Consider the following 15,114-nt stretch of genomic DNA (forward strand, 5'->3'; position numbering starts at 1 on the left):
TGACTCTTTCTCCTCTGATCAACACAGTAAATAACCCCCAATACTGACTTAAACAGGGCCCCGAAGGCCTATACTTGTCATTAAAGATATGCTTGAGACAGGAGTCATTAAACTCAAAATGTTCCTTTTCAATAGCCTCATCTGGCCGGTACTTAAGCCACCTACTAGTTAGTGGAACTTCACCACTGACTATTGAATCATCAATACTCAAGTAACCCCTATTAAGGCTTGAATTCCTAATATTGGAAAATTGAAAGCATACAACTGCCCTAAGGAAACTTAGCTAATGTATTCTATTCTCTTTTTATCGTGGGGGAATCCTAGGCCCAACTTGCTTTCAATTTTGAAGGGCCGAGTATATATTTCCATGGCTCCCAATGAGATATTTAAACAGCCCTGTAATTATACATAACATATGCTGCCAAGAATTAAATATCTTACAATTGGAAAAAAAATCATTGTCTATTAAATTGATGAAATTATGTTGAAGGATCCCTCTGAGGAATCAGTATGGACAAATTTGCAAACCAAGATCCAAGGCCCAGCCTCATCTGTCAAGTGTCTGGGCATCATCTGGTCCTCTAAGGATGGAGAGATTCCCACAGCCATCAATCGTTCACTATTAAACCATCCACTACACTCAGACAAGTACAACATATGCCTTTTCATATTCTGAAGGCAATATATCCTTCATCTCTTACTAATTATTCATCCTATAAATGTGACCACACACAAGTTTGCCACTTTTCATTGGGGCAAGGCCCAACAGTGCTTTTTAGAAGCTGCCCAACTGACAGTACAACAACACTCATCTCTAGTCTCTCCTGGCTTTGCATTCTGAGTTGAGTCCTTGGCCACATCTTACTATGCTTCCTAGAGCAAACATGAGTCTACCTGGTTTTTTTGTGTGTTGATTTGAACTAAGTGCCAATCCCCAGAAGCAGCCCAATATACTTCCCTTGAGCACCAAAGCCTTAATTAGCCCCACATGGTATTACTCTGTGCCCAAATTCCTGTAATGACCTGGGTTAGAGCTGTCACCCAGCAGAAACTCAGCCACTAATTAGCAAAGCCACAAATGCCTCTTTGGTAAAATGAAAATTGTACCTTCAGGAGAGGACTAAGTCTGACGTGAAAGCCTTTCCAAATTACAGGAAGATGTGGCTTCCCCATCTCAGCACCTTCTTGGAATTGGTATTAACGGCTATTTCCTTTCTTTCTCCTCTGACAACTTGGGGAGCAACCTTAGACCTACTGTCTGAAATGAACAGGGAATAAATGTTCTTTTAAGATGGCAGCCCAACCATTATATGCGATGCAAGTAGTTGGAGGGCCTCCACATTTCACCTGGCCTCAAGCACCTGTCTAGTTTTCTAGCTGGGAGGAGGGCTCTCCCAGCTCTGCCCAGTTGGCAGAACTTGCAGATGTTCACCTAGCCTTTAAGGAGGCCATTTAAAGAAGCCTTCACAGATCCATATTTTTTAAAGACTCTTGAACTGTTGCTAATGGGCTTGTATGGTTTGGTCTGGCCAACAACTGAGGGACAATTTTCTCATAAAGCAATCCCATATGGAAGAATCTAGCAGACTACAAATTCCTATCACTGTTACTCAAATTTCTGCGTATGCTAACTGCTCACTAGAAGACATTTTCTACAACTTTATAGGCTCCTCATGAAAGCCCTCCACACTGTAATGGTACAGGTTCCTCAAAGTACCAACCCTTCCTAACAGCTTGATAATCGGGGCCCACACAACCTCTGGGAAAATTCATGCCTTAACCTGGGCTGAAGTGAGAAGAATCTCTTTCCTCTGCATCAGATAAAGTTGTGAGAGACAATTGCACTCTTTGCTTCCAAACTAAACAATGGAGGCTACCCAGAGGGCGGGGCATACTCTCCTGGGAATACTGACCATACTCTGGCCAGAAAATTGGATTCATTGGCCCACTTCCCCCTTATGCTGGCTTCCGGATATGCTGTCACAGTAATTGATACATACATAGATTCTCTTTGGTAATTTCCACCTGGAATTTCTTTTCAAAACAGGTAATCTCTTCCCTTATTAACTTCATTCCCATTTCTTATGCCTTGACAGACATTGATTCTGACCAAGGTACCCACTTCATCTCTCAGGAGACTAAACATAGGCTCTCCAACATAATATTCTTTAAACTTCCATCTAGGCTACTGCCCCCAGGTGGCTGGCCTCATTGAGTGTCATAATGACCACCTAAAGACACACTCCTTAAATTACTTTCAGGCAAGCGATTTTCAAAACGGACCAAACTCTTGCCCCAGGCCCTCATCTTGCTTAATTCTTGCCACCTAGGCCTTCCTTCATCCCCACATACCAACTATTACGCAGCTCTTAAAATCCCCCTTTTGGTCATCTCTGTCAATCCTCAAACATTGTTATTATTTCATCCTCTGACTTGTCTTCCCCTTTTCACTATAATTTTTTGACCATCTCTCCATCTACTTCACACAGGGCACCTGATCAAGGGCAAATAATCCAATATGATCCTCTCAACATTGAATACCTCTCAGGCCAAAAGCCCACCAAGTCAGTACAATGTCATGTCTTTGGAAACTGACAATCACGAGGGCTCTCTTAAAGGAGCCATCTCTATACTGGCCACTCTCTCCAAATGTAGTGGCTACAAAGACTGGCTAATGAAACTACACCTTCCTACTAATTTATAGGAAGTAAAAGTCACTGCCCAAGACCAACCAGTGGCACAGTTTGGGTGTCTAAAAAAAGGAAATAAACTCTCTGCTCACTTGTAGACATGAGCCATATTCGGAGATGAGGACATGACAAAAAACTACAAGTCAAGGCCTTACCCCATGCTAGATGAGAAAAACCACGAGTTTCTCACCAAGAGCAACCACACTCAACCACTAGTCAATATACAAATAACTCAGCCAGAAGGAACCCAACCTGAGCTTATCCAACATTAGTACTCTGTGCGGCTATAGCTATTCTTACTGCTTTATGCAGTCTGGGTGATATGGTTGTGGTAGATCCCTTGGGCCTAACCATTACCCATGAGCAATATGGAACAACACCACTCCAAAATGCAATTGCACTATAGGGTAGAAAAGCAGGAGATGTTGGAGCCTTGTTGGAAGGTTTTAGTCCAGTGGGCCACCAAATTTGAGTGACAAAGGGATTGAATCACTTCACGCACAGTGGTCCCCATAGAGGAAATGTCTAAATGATACTCCCTCCCATGCAAATTCTTTACATCAAAAATACTTCTAGCTAACTGACCCTGTGATTGTCTATATATAAAATTCATCTAGTTACATGGGCTATGCTACTATAATTTGTCTATCACTATCACAAGTCAGTCTTAGGAATTTCTAAATAGTGTCCATAAAATCCCCCTTATTCTGGGATATACATGTGCCCATTATGTTTCTGATGACCACAGGGAGCTCTTAAAAATTTGTCCCACTAGTAGCAGGCACCAGATAGGCAGCTCACTCCTAAGAGGAGCCTTCAAATTATGCAAGGCTAACTTATCCTCAGCCTATGACCAATACTCCAAATGGATAGCCACATTAGGAAGAGGGGGTCACCTGCCCCCCTGTTGGCCACCACTCCAGAAGATGGAGATGGGCTTATCACTGGAAATGACATTGCTGGCCTGATGTAATCAGGGAATCCACTGAAATATTATTTTCCTGAATTTGCCTTCGTTTTCCTCCTAACTCTAACCTATATCAAGATGCCTGTGAAACTGTATGTCCTCTGCCAACCATAGGGCAACATTGCATTGTATTTCCCCACTGTGGCAGGCCAAAATGCACGATCAGAATCAGACAGCTTCCCTGGCTAGAAATATCCCCCATTTAGATTGCTTGCCCTCACCTATTTTCTCTGATCTTCTACTTCTGTGTGCTTCCATGGGAATATCCAACCATAACTTCTGCTGGTTTCTCATTTTCTCTAGTTACACCAAAGTTTTCCCTTCACTGACAATTTTTGGCTACACATTCTCTGTACTCTATTCCAGTCTTTCTCCTTCCCTATCACAATCCCACGTCCTGACTATCTCTAACATTGCCATGACCTCTTTCAACACATCTTCCCGTAGACTTTCCAAAACACTAGCAAGATACTTCATGAACACCATAACACTTATAGTCCAATAGCTGAGAGGGCTGCCGTGGAAATGTAGAGCTTGCTGGACAAGTTTGAATTCTTTGTCAGACAATTCATAGATCTACATTTCTTTAGAGTCAATTTTTAGGACTTTATTTCTTTAATGGTGTCGTGTTTCTTTACGGGCTTACTGGTGATCCTCATGACCTTGTGCTGATGTCTGTGAATTTGAAGAAGTAGGCTACTCTTCCAGTCTCTATCAAATGGCTTCAGCATGGAAAGTTCTTCACTTGTTAATCCATCCAGAAATCCACTAGGCTCCCCTAGTGGATTGTTACCAGAGTCCTCAACAGATTGACTTGGTGTCTGGGTTAGCAGGTGGGCAGGCCTGGCACTTGGGTCTTCAGAGCCTAGCATGGTGTTTGGATTCTTGGAGGCAGGACTAGAGCCTGGGTTCTTGTGGGTGGGCCTGGCACTGGAGCAGCCATAGTGCCTGCATTTGCAGTGGCCAGTCAGGAGGCTGAGTGTGGGGGTGCTTGTCTATAACCCAGGACCAAAAAGGCCAACATGGAGGCTGAGCCTATGGGTGCTGGCTTGAAGCCTGGCTTTGCAGGGACAGGCCTGGAGACTGAGTCTGCAGGGGCTGACCTGGAACCAGGGGTCATGGATGCTAGCATGATACTGGAGTTCACTGGAGCATGCCTGGCTCTGTTGTTCACCGTGAAGTTCAGTACTCATTTCAGTCTCCTTCCCTCATGTAGAGGGTATCTTTCTTGGCACTACTCTGCTCAGAATTGAGGGAGTAGTGACAACAGGTAATATGAAACTGTCCTTCCTACCATCTTCAATGTGTCTCTTCCTACTTCCGTGCTCCACCCAGGTGTTACAATTGCTCAGCTGGATTCCTTAGCTCTTGTGAACATATCTTCACACATGAAGATATATTCAAATTGATGTTTCTGCAAGAGGACAGTGCTAGAAACTCCTATTGGAACATCTAGCTTATATCATTCTTCACCCTATTTGTTTTAAATTCCTGTTAGATGACTCCAGTTTCCGTGTCATAACTGCAGCTGTATCAATGATTGTTTTTGCTCTTGAGATTGCAGTGATTTCTGTTCCTTCTTGTATGCCTCTTAATATTTTCTTTAAATCTAGACATATTGTGTAGAACAGAAGTGTGCCTGGAAATGAGCACACTTTTCCTTTGGCTAGAGCTTTAGTGTGGGGGTCAGTGTTAATCTAGTTAAGAAATGAACTAAGTTTAAGATTTATTGTTGCTATGGTTACCCACAGTGCAGAAAAGTTTTCAAATTCTTGTAGAGATATTTTGCATCTAAAGTAGAATGAGGTTTACCAGATTAATTATTGTTGAACTCTGAGTTTTAGGTCTTTTCTTTTTTCTGTGCCTCAGAATTAGTGCCTTTGTATACCCTTGCTCCTTTCCTACCTCTCTCTCATCTGTATTCTGATCTTACTCATTATTAGAAGCTTCTTAGTTTGGCAGTGGAGAGCAGGGGGAATATAGGGGATGAATATGTGCAGTTTGTTACTCTGGTTCAGTCTGAAACCTATGCCTTATATCTGGGACTTGGAGGTGTAGTCTCCTCAGTTTGTCTGCGCCTCTCTGGTTACAGATTTTTAGACCCTTCATTTATCCTTTCATTTGCTGCAATATTGGTTTACCAATGTTCAAGGTCATCAGTGCTGTTGCATGTCCTATAACAGATAAAAGCTTTTATTGCACAATGGAGATGGTAAGTACTATTTAGGCATTGTTTCTTGCCACTCCTGTATGGGTATGACTCTCTTCTGCATGTCTGCACCATAATAGACATTTATTACAGATCTTTTAAACCTTTATGTGAGTGCCTGATAGGGTTCCTGGAGAAAGGGTCTGCAAGGTGATGCAAACTACTCCAACTTTCACACTGTCCCTTCAGCCCACATCCAGCCCTTCATCAGTTTGTCAGCTATTCTAGCTAAACTGTTTTTATTGGTGACTAGTTTCATATTCCCAGGAAAGTGCAAGATCTTGGCTCCTCTCTCCCTAAAAGCACTGCCTCTCCTTTGATTGAGGACCATTACTTTCTCTATGGCCACATGCTCTAATGCATTTGAAAAAGTCATGAATTTGAAGTTAGTCAAGCTGTTTTTCATTGTAATTGTGGAGAGATGCTACTTAATAGCTCTGTACATCATGAGGATGAAGCCAGAGGCTTCATTAGTCTTCTGGAATACTAATGACTTTTTAAAATTAAAATATACACCAATATCAGTCTTTAACTGAATCAACATAGAGAGGTTAATAGGCCAAAATATTGCTTATTGGTATTTAATAAATCAAGACTAAAAGAATTTGAAAGACCTTTATATTTTTAAATAAAATATTTTATAATTAAAAAGCTATCACTTTAGGTTATTAAAATATGGTGTATATTTGATCAATTTTTAATTTGAGACATCATTCAATATTAAAAATTACTGAAATAAAAAAAAACTAAAAAATAATTTTAAAAAATGAGATCTGAACTCATGAACGAGAAAAATAGATCTGCAGCACATCTGGCTGAATTTGTTATTGCATTTCAGCATTTAATTGAATTATGAACTTTCTGGCAGCCAAGGCAGAAATCTAAGTTTGCTATCAGTCAAGTAGGTTCTGTTTGAATACCTCTTCCATGTTGTAATCGACACTTCCTCTCTCTAGGGTTCAGGTATACATTAGCAGTATACTAATTTGGGGAATGAACCCTTCCTAAACGCTGATAAAAGCATAAATCTAGAGGGAAATCTTTGCTAATTGCACAGAAATGATAGCCTAATCCTTCCTTAGGGAAGACCAACCTAATAAAAGTGGCAATATATATAACTCAAATACAATGCTCTCTCAGGAAAGTATCTTACTCGTGAAAGTAAGATCTTTACCAATTTTTGCAGTCTTTATTTTAATTAAATGAGCACCCCAAATTTCTGATGCACATTACTGTCTAGCATTACAAAGAAAACTGAAGGTGAACAATACTTTGATTGAAAAATGCATTATAAAATCTAGATTTATTTTATCTTTTATATACACATCTGTATATTTATATATAATGTATATACTTTTAAATTATGTGATTAGTGTAAAAACTAGATAATTTCCAATATAATGGTAAACTTATGATCCTCATCTTTCTGGCCTAGCTAAGTTTGCATGTGTGTAAATGCATATGTGTGTGCATGCGTTCATGTGTGCATATGTATGTGTGGGAGTATATGTGTGTGCTTGCTTGTGTGTGTACCTTCTACAACTAAAGCCGATATGCCTTAAATACAAAAGATTTGTAGATACCATAATATAGAAAAGATAATTGTTTTTACTTTAAAAGCTCTTTGACTCAAAGTACACTAAAATCTGTGGAGTGTGTGGGGGAGTATTTTAGGTAAAATGTGGCTCCCCAAAACAGTTCATAATTATAAAGATGAAGAATAGAAAAGTAAGGAAGAAGATAGCCTATGGAAAAAAAAAAAAGAAAAGAAAAACAATAAGCTTAATTTTGTACACTTGGCTGCGACCAAAGAAAGTCAGAAGTTTTAACAAAAATGCAAATTTGTTGTAAAAGTCAGCCTGAAATTTAGGACTATGAAACATAAGGTGAGCTGCACCTTCAAGAAGCCATAATATTAAGCTTTTAAGATAAACTTTACCAGGTAACATTTATTTTATAGTTTTCTTTTTATTAAGGTATAATTAACATAACATTATATTAACTTCAGGTGTACAATATTGTGATTTGATATTTGTATATATTGCAACATGATCAATATAATAAGCCTAGTTAACATTCATCACAATATATAGTTAAGAATTTTTTTCTTGTGATGAGAAATTTCAAGGTTCACTCTGCCAGCTACTTTCAAATATGCAATACAATGTTATTATCTATAGTCACCATGAATACATTACATTCCCATGACTTTTTTTTTATTACTGAAAATTTGTACCTTTTGACTCCTTTCACCCATTTCACTCACTGCCCACCATCCTCCCAGGTAACCACCAATCTGCTCTTTAATCCATGAGCTTGTTTTTGTTGTTATTGTTGTTGTTTTTTCTTTTTTTCTTTTTCTTTTTTTAGATTTCACATATATGTGAGGTCATATGGAAATTATCTTTTTCTGTCTGACTTATTTAAGTTAGTACGATGTTCTCGAGGTCCATCTATATTGTCACAAATAGCAAGATTTTATTTTTTAATGGCTGAATATTTTATTGTATGTGTGTATATATATATACATATATATGTGTGTATATATATATATATAATTAGTTCTTTTTTAGAAATCCACAATTAGACTTTTAATGTATTTTTTCAATATGATATATAAAAGTTGAAATTATGAAATTAGTCTGTTAAGCAGGTTTACTCTCTTAAAAAGAACATTCACAAAGGGAAAATGTAAACTGTAAGTGTGACCAAATAGAGGCTCAGCAAAGTGGGAATAGAGGGAACATATCTCAACATAATAAAGACCATAGATGACAGACTTACAGTTAACATCATATTCAATGGGTAAAGGTTAAAAGAGTTTTCCTTAATTTAAGGACAGGAACAAGACAAGAATACCCACTTTCACCACTTCTGTTCAACATTGTGTTGGAAGTCCTAGCTACTTCTAATGTTTAGACAAGAAAGAGAAATAAAAAGTATCCAAATTGGAAAGGAAGAAGTAAAACTGTCATTATTTGAACATGACATGATACTATATGGAGAGAACTCTAAAGATTTTGCACAAAATAAACTATTAGAACTGATGAATTCAGTGAAGTAGCAGGGTACAAAATTCATATTCAGAAGTCAGTTGTATTTTTATACATCAAAGATGAACTTTCAGAAAGAGAAATTAAGAAAACAATCCCATTTACAATTGCATCAAAAACAATAAAATATCTAGGAATCAAATTAATCAAGGGAGCATATCACCATTTCTTTATCTATTCTCCCATCGGTAAACACTTAGGTTGTCCCATATCTTAGCTTTTGTAAATAATGCTGCAGTGAACATAGGAGTACTGTTATATTTTCGAATTAGTGTTTTATTCTTTGGAAAAATACCCAGAAGTGGAATTGCTGGATCATATGGTAGTTCTATTATTAATTTTTGAGAAACCTCCATGTTATTTTCCAAAGTGGCCGCACTGATTCGTTTAAAGACCAGGAAAACTGTTTATTTTTGAAATAATTAGTAACTCGTAATTTAGAAAAAAAAATTGAAACTGGACATTCGGTAAATCAATATTATATCTTAATGATTGGGCTTGATGTTTTGATTGTTTTATTCTTTTCGGAATATATTAGAATTTGAGCATGAAAATGTCTTCCTTATTTATTTCATCACAAATTTACTTCTATTATAACAGAACAAGATTGGTAATTACTATTAGTAGTCTCTATTTACTTCAAATCAACTCAGAATTTGGTGATATATGTTTTACAGATTTTAATAATGTCTTGAAAACCTTCAGAACGTGCATTAAACAAAAACTCAAAATATAAAAGCAACATTAATAATAAATGTTAATTATTGTAATAATAATACAACCCATTTTCTGGATAGTTGAGCTTCTTTTATATGTTTTATTTCCAAAAATTGTTTTATGTCTATAGAACAGGCTTCATTTTTACTTTTGAGTTTTAGAAAGAAAAAATAGTTATCCCTCTGGTACTTTGTTGAAAATTAAGCACTACTTTTAATCTTCATTTTAAATATTAAGAATTTAGTGACTGAGAAATTTTATTGATTATTACAAGTTAGTAAAGTGTATTTTGTTTTGTAAAAATTATGTTCATGAAGAACACCTATTTTACATAAAAATGATTGATAATAGTGAAATTCCTTTAGGTTTTAATCAATGTTTCTTACAGTATCTGGAAAAGGTTAATTTCCTCTTTTCTTACACTATCTATTAAAAGCATTCTTTTTTTTTTCAGTGATTGACAACAAGAATGTTTATTTTTCTCCAATTTTAGTAGCCACTTTAACCAGTGTACTAAGCATTTCAATAGAAATGGCATAAAAAGTTTTATTCTATCACAAGATATTGATATGTAGCTATTGTCCTATGACTTTGAATCTATTTTTCCTCTTCAACTATGAAGTAAAATGACTATGTATTAACAGCCATTAATATTACTATGATGTATTGGTTATCAGATTTAATGAAACTCTGTGATTAATGACACTATAATAGTTTAATTAAAATAAATGAGTGAAAAGGAGAAAAGATGAAATATAGTATTAGGATATATAAGTCATGGTCAGTTAAACAGATGAGCTTAATACAAATTAAAATATTTAAAATACAAGTAACCGATCTCACAGGAAACTTGACCATGATACAAGTTAATGTTTGCAAATATATTATCCATTACAAATTAATGTTTGCAAATATATTATCCATAACGAATATCGACTAAACATCTACCCCACGCACTGCTAGACAATAAGGAAAGAGAAGATGGAATTATATAGCATTATGTTATATTATAACATTTTAAAGAATCTTATAATATAACGTAATAATATATGATAAAACACAATCTTAGTCGGCTTGGATTCTTATAACAAATCACCACAGACTGGGTGGCTTAAACAACAAACATTTATTTCTCATAGTTCTGGAGACTGAGAAGTCCAAGATCAAGAATCTGGAAAATCTGCTGTCTGGGGACAGCTGGTTTTGTGGTTTGCAAATGGCCTGTTCTTGCTGTAGCCTCACGTGGCAGAGGGAGAAGCAAGCTCTTTTGTGTCATTTCTCATAAAGTCACTAATTCCATTCATAAGGGCTCCACCCTCATGACTTAATTACTTTCCAAAGGCCCTACCTCCAAATATCATCACATTGGAGATTAGGCTTTAACATATGAATTTTAGGTGGACATAAACATTTAGTTTATAGTAGACATATTTAAAAATGAATAAATAAAAATATAAAAATGAATAAGCTCAATGATAATATGAACAAAATGTTATGGACTGAAATTCTAGGCAGAGGCTTATCACTTTGGGAAATTAACAAAAGCTTCATGGAGTTAGAGGCATGTAGTATTATTATTCAAGTTTTAAAATAGTAATTTTGAAATTATGGATGCAACTAGAATAATTTAATATCAAAATTATAATAAAAACTAATTATTTCTATCAGATAGTCAAATATTTTAGAGTCCTCTTATATCTTTCTTTGAAGAGCAAAAAAAGAACATTAGAAGTTAAGAACAAAATTCTTTCTAAGAATAAAAAACTATAAACTAATCTATGTCATCCCTTATTATATCTTTGAAGAACAGGAATCTAAGTAGTGGCTCTATACACCTGAGTTAGAGATCCTAGAAGTAATTATTTATCCTTAAAATTTTCTTTAAGTTCTGTGACTACTTAATATGTGTGAGAGTTAGCCTATGTTCATGTGTGTATGCTCAAGTTATGATACCAATAGAAGTTCAAACCTATTATATCAATAAACTAATTTTTTTTTTTTTTTTTTTTTAGATCTGAGTAATATATACATTTCAAAGAAAAAAGTTTTCTGGAAATTTTTTTCCTGTGTTCTTTTCCTGCCTCTATTCTTTTCTCATATCTTCTTCGTTCAAATAAATATTGTCTGTGTCTATCAGGTAGAAAGCATTCATTTCTAGAAAAGTTTAGAATATCTTCCTATGCATAACAAACAACAACAGATAGATGATAGATAGATAGATAGATAGATAGATAGATAGATAGATAGATAGTTAGGCAGGTGAGCACACAGAGACAGACAGATATACAGATGTATGTATGCATGATGCACACACACATCAACACACATGTGTGCACACAGATACACCACATACCACACACTACACACACATATATAGTAAATGATTATAAGTTTTTTCTAGCCATACTAAACTCTCTCTATACAGTATTTTATACTTATTAATCCAGTCAACATATTTTTTAAACATATAAAACAGGCATATATGATAGTTACTCTTGAGGGCAATCTAGATACAACAGTGAACAAAATACAGTCTCAAGCCCAATGTTTGTTTGTTTTTTATTCCAATATACATGAGAGAGATGGTAAACTAGTAAAATTATAAATATATCAGGTACTCATAAATACTATAAAGAAAAATAAAACCAGGTAATGGATAAGAGTATGTTAGTGCTGTTTTAGATGAGGAGGTCAGAGAAGTCCTCTCTGGAAAGATAATATTTAAGAAAAGATTTAACTAAAATGAGAGAGTGGGCCATGCAACATTTAAAAAGCAAGATAATTTTTTTTAAATTAAGTTTGTTGGGGTAACATTGTACAATTATATAATTTTCAGGGGTACATTATCATTTGACATCTGTATATTCAATTGTGTGTTTATCACCCAAAGTCCAGTTTCCTTCAGCTACCATATACTTGATCCTCTTTACCCACTTCCCTATCCCCCCCTCACCTCCTTCCCTACCCCACTAGTAAACACTAGGCTATAGTCCTCTGGTAACCACTAGTCTCCAGTCCATGTCCATGAGTCTTTGTTTGTTCTGCTCATTTGTTGCTTTTAGATTTATATTCCACATATAAGTGACATCATATGATTTTCAACTTTTTCTGTCTGGCTTATTTTGCTTAGCATAATTATCTCAAGTTCCATCCATGTTGTCGCAAATGGCAGTATTTTATCTCTTCTTATGGCTGAGTAATATTTCATTGTATATACGTACCATTGCTTCTTTAGCCAATCATCTATCGTGAGACACTTCGGTTCCTTCCCTGTCCTGGCCACTGTGAATAATGCTGCTATGAATACTGATGTGCAAATATCTTTTTGGATATGGATTTTCAAGTCTTTGGGATAAATACCCAGTAAAGGGATTGCTGGATCACATGGTAGATCAAGTCTCAGTTTTTTGAGGAACCGTCATACTGTTTTCCACAGTGGTTGTACCAATTTGCAGTCCCAGCAAGATAATTTTTATTAGAGGGAGCAGCAAGTGCTAAGTCTCTGAGCTTGATTGTGCTTGGTACTTTTGTGGAACAGTAAAAGGCAAACGTGTCTGAAAGAGAAACTGCAAAGGAAACTACCAGTAACTGAAATTGAAGAGTAATTAGAAACCACAGTAAAGAATTCAGATGTATATTAGGTGCGTAACCATTAGAAGCACTTATTGTTTTAAATTATCTCTCTGGCTATGTGGAACACATAATATAGGGAGTTTGAACAGAAGGGAAACAAGGAACTGGTAGTTTTGTTAAAGAATAAGTAAGAAGTATGGTGGCACACAGACTATGGTAGCAGTGCTGGAGGTGGTAAGTATAACAGAAATTCAAGAAAGTAAACAAATCATGATTATATAGCTTGATGCATATTCACAAAATGAACACATCCCCCAGAGTATCCATAACCCAAACAAAAAATAGACACTTCCAATTTAGAGAAGGATTACCAGAAGAAACCACCTCTTCCACAAAAGTGACCACAATTCCAATTTTAACACTGAAGTTTTACTGTTTGTTTATTTTGCGTAGTATTTTGTTTCTGAGATTGATTCATTTTATTGCATGTAACACAGTTTCTTTATTCTTATTACAGTACTTATTACAATACTTCATTTTATGCTTCTAATAGACATTTAGGCTATTTTCCAGTTTTTGAAATTCTTGTATATATCTTGGTTTCATAAGCATTCATACATGTGGGGTTTATTACTAGAAATAGAATTGCAAATTATTGGTTATGTGTATTTTCTTCCTAAGTAGAACTTAAAATTTTCCAAAATGATTGTACCAGATTATATTTCTATGAACAGTGTATGAGAGTTCTGGTTGCTCTGCATTACAGGGATTCAGATGTGTCACCCCAAGATGTGCCTCTGTTGCATGTAGATTGCTTTGGACTAAAGGCAACTTTAGCAGCAGGCTCAAGAGAAACTTCAGCACCTTCTTTAACTACCTATAAGAATTTGAATTAGGGGCCTTGTCCAGAATAAGAGATTATCAAAGATAACCCCTTGAGGCAAACTTCTATTTACTGATCTTACTGATCATCTACTCTTATCATTCTGGCCAAGACCAACTAAAAGCACCTTAAAGGTAGTGAAAATTTTGTTCCTCCTCCACCATATTCTCATTGATAATATGTATTCAATCATTTTCTTTTAGCCATTCCTGTGGGTCTGTGCATTAATATCACATTGTAATATAAATTACATTTTCCTGATATCTAATAAAATAGACAAAAATTCTTTTTTATAGGACATTTGATTACGTTCATTGTGAAGTGCTCACTCAAAAGTCTTGTCCATTATTGTATTAAGTTCTCTTTATTTTTCTCATTGATTCATAGAAATTTTTAGACAAAATTTGTAAAATATGTTTAATTAGAACACTTTCCCTTTCTGTGCTCCACTTTAAAGATGTCCTTTGATGAACAGATGCTTCTAATTTTAATTTTAATGATGTCCATATTATCAATTATTTATTTTATTCTTAATGCTTTTTGTATTCTTAAGTCTTCACCTACCCTAAGGTCAAAAAGACATTCTCTACATTTTCTTCTAAAAGGTATGTGGTTTTGTTAGGTAGTTAGTCAGGCATGATCAACAGGAGTGAAGGCCCAGCTCTGTAACCATAGAAACTTCCTTTGAAGACCATTCTTAAGGACCTCCCAGAAATACCTCCCTTTTAGAGTTATAAATTACCCCAAATCCTAGAGCACAAAGGCCATAAAAGCTGCTGGCCTAAACCAGCTACAAACATACGTGAAGAAAGTAATACTCATTATACCATCATTAATATCTCACGACTATGAGTGGAAATTCATAAATCTAATTATAACAGACTGAATTCTAGGTAAGCACATGCACAGTAGGCGAAAAGTTATATAGCAGCCAACTGTCAGTCAAGGTGACTTCACATATGGATCAGCTAGGCCCTCCCATCACTGCCCAAATATAAATATATCTTCTCATTTCTGCATTG

Source organism: Pteropus medius, unplaced genomic scaffold (assembly GCF_902729225.1).
Source record: "Pteropus medius unplaced genomic scaffold, Ma_sr-lr_union100, whole genome shotgun sequence".
NCBI classification, from domain to species: domain Eukaryota; kingdom Metazoa; phylum Chordata; class Mammalia; order Chiroptera; family Pteropodidae; genus Pteropus; species Pteropus medius.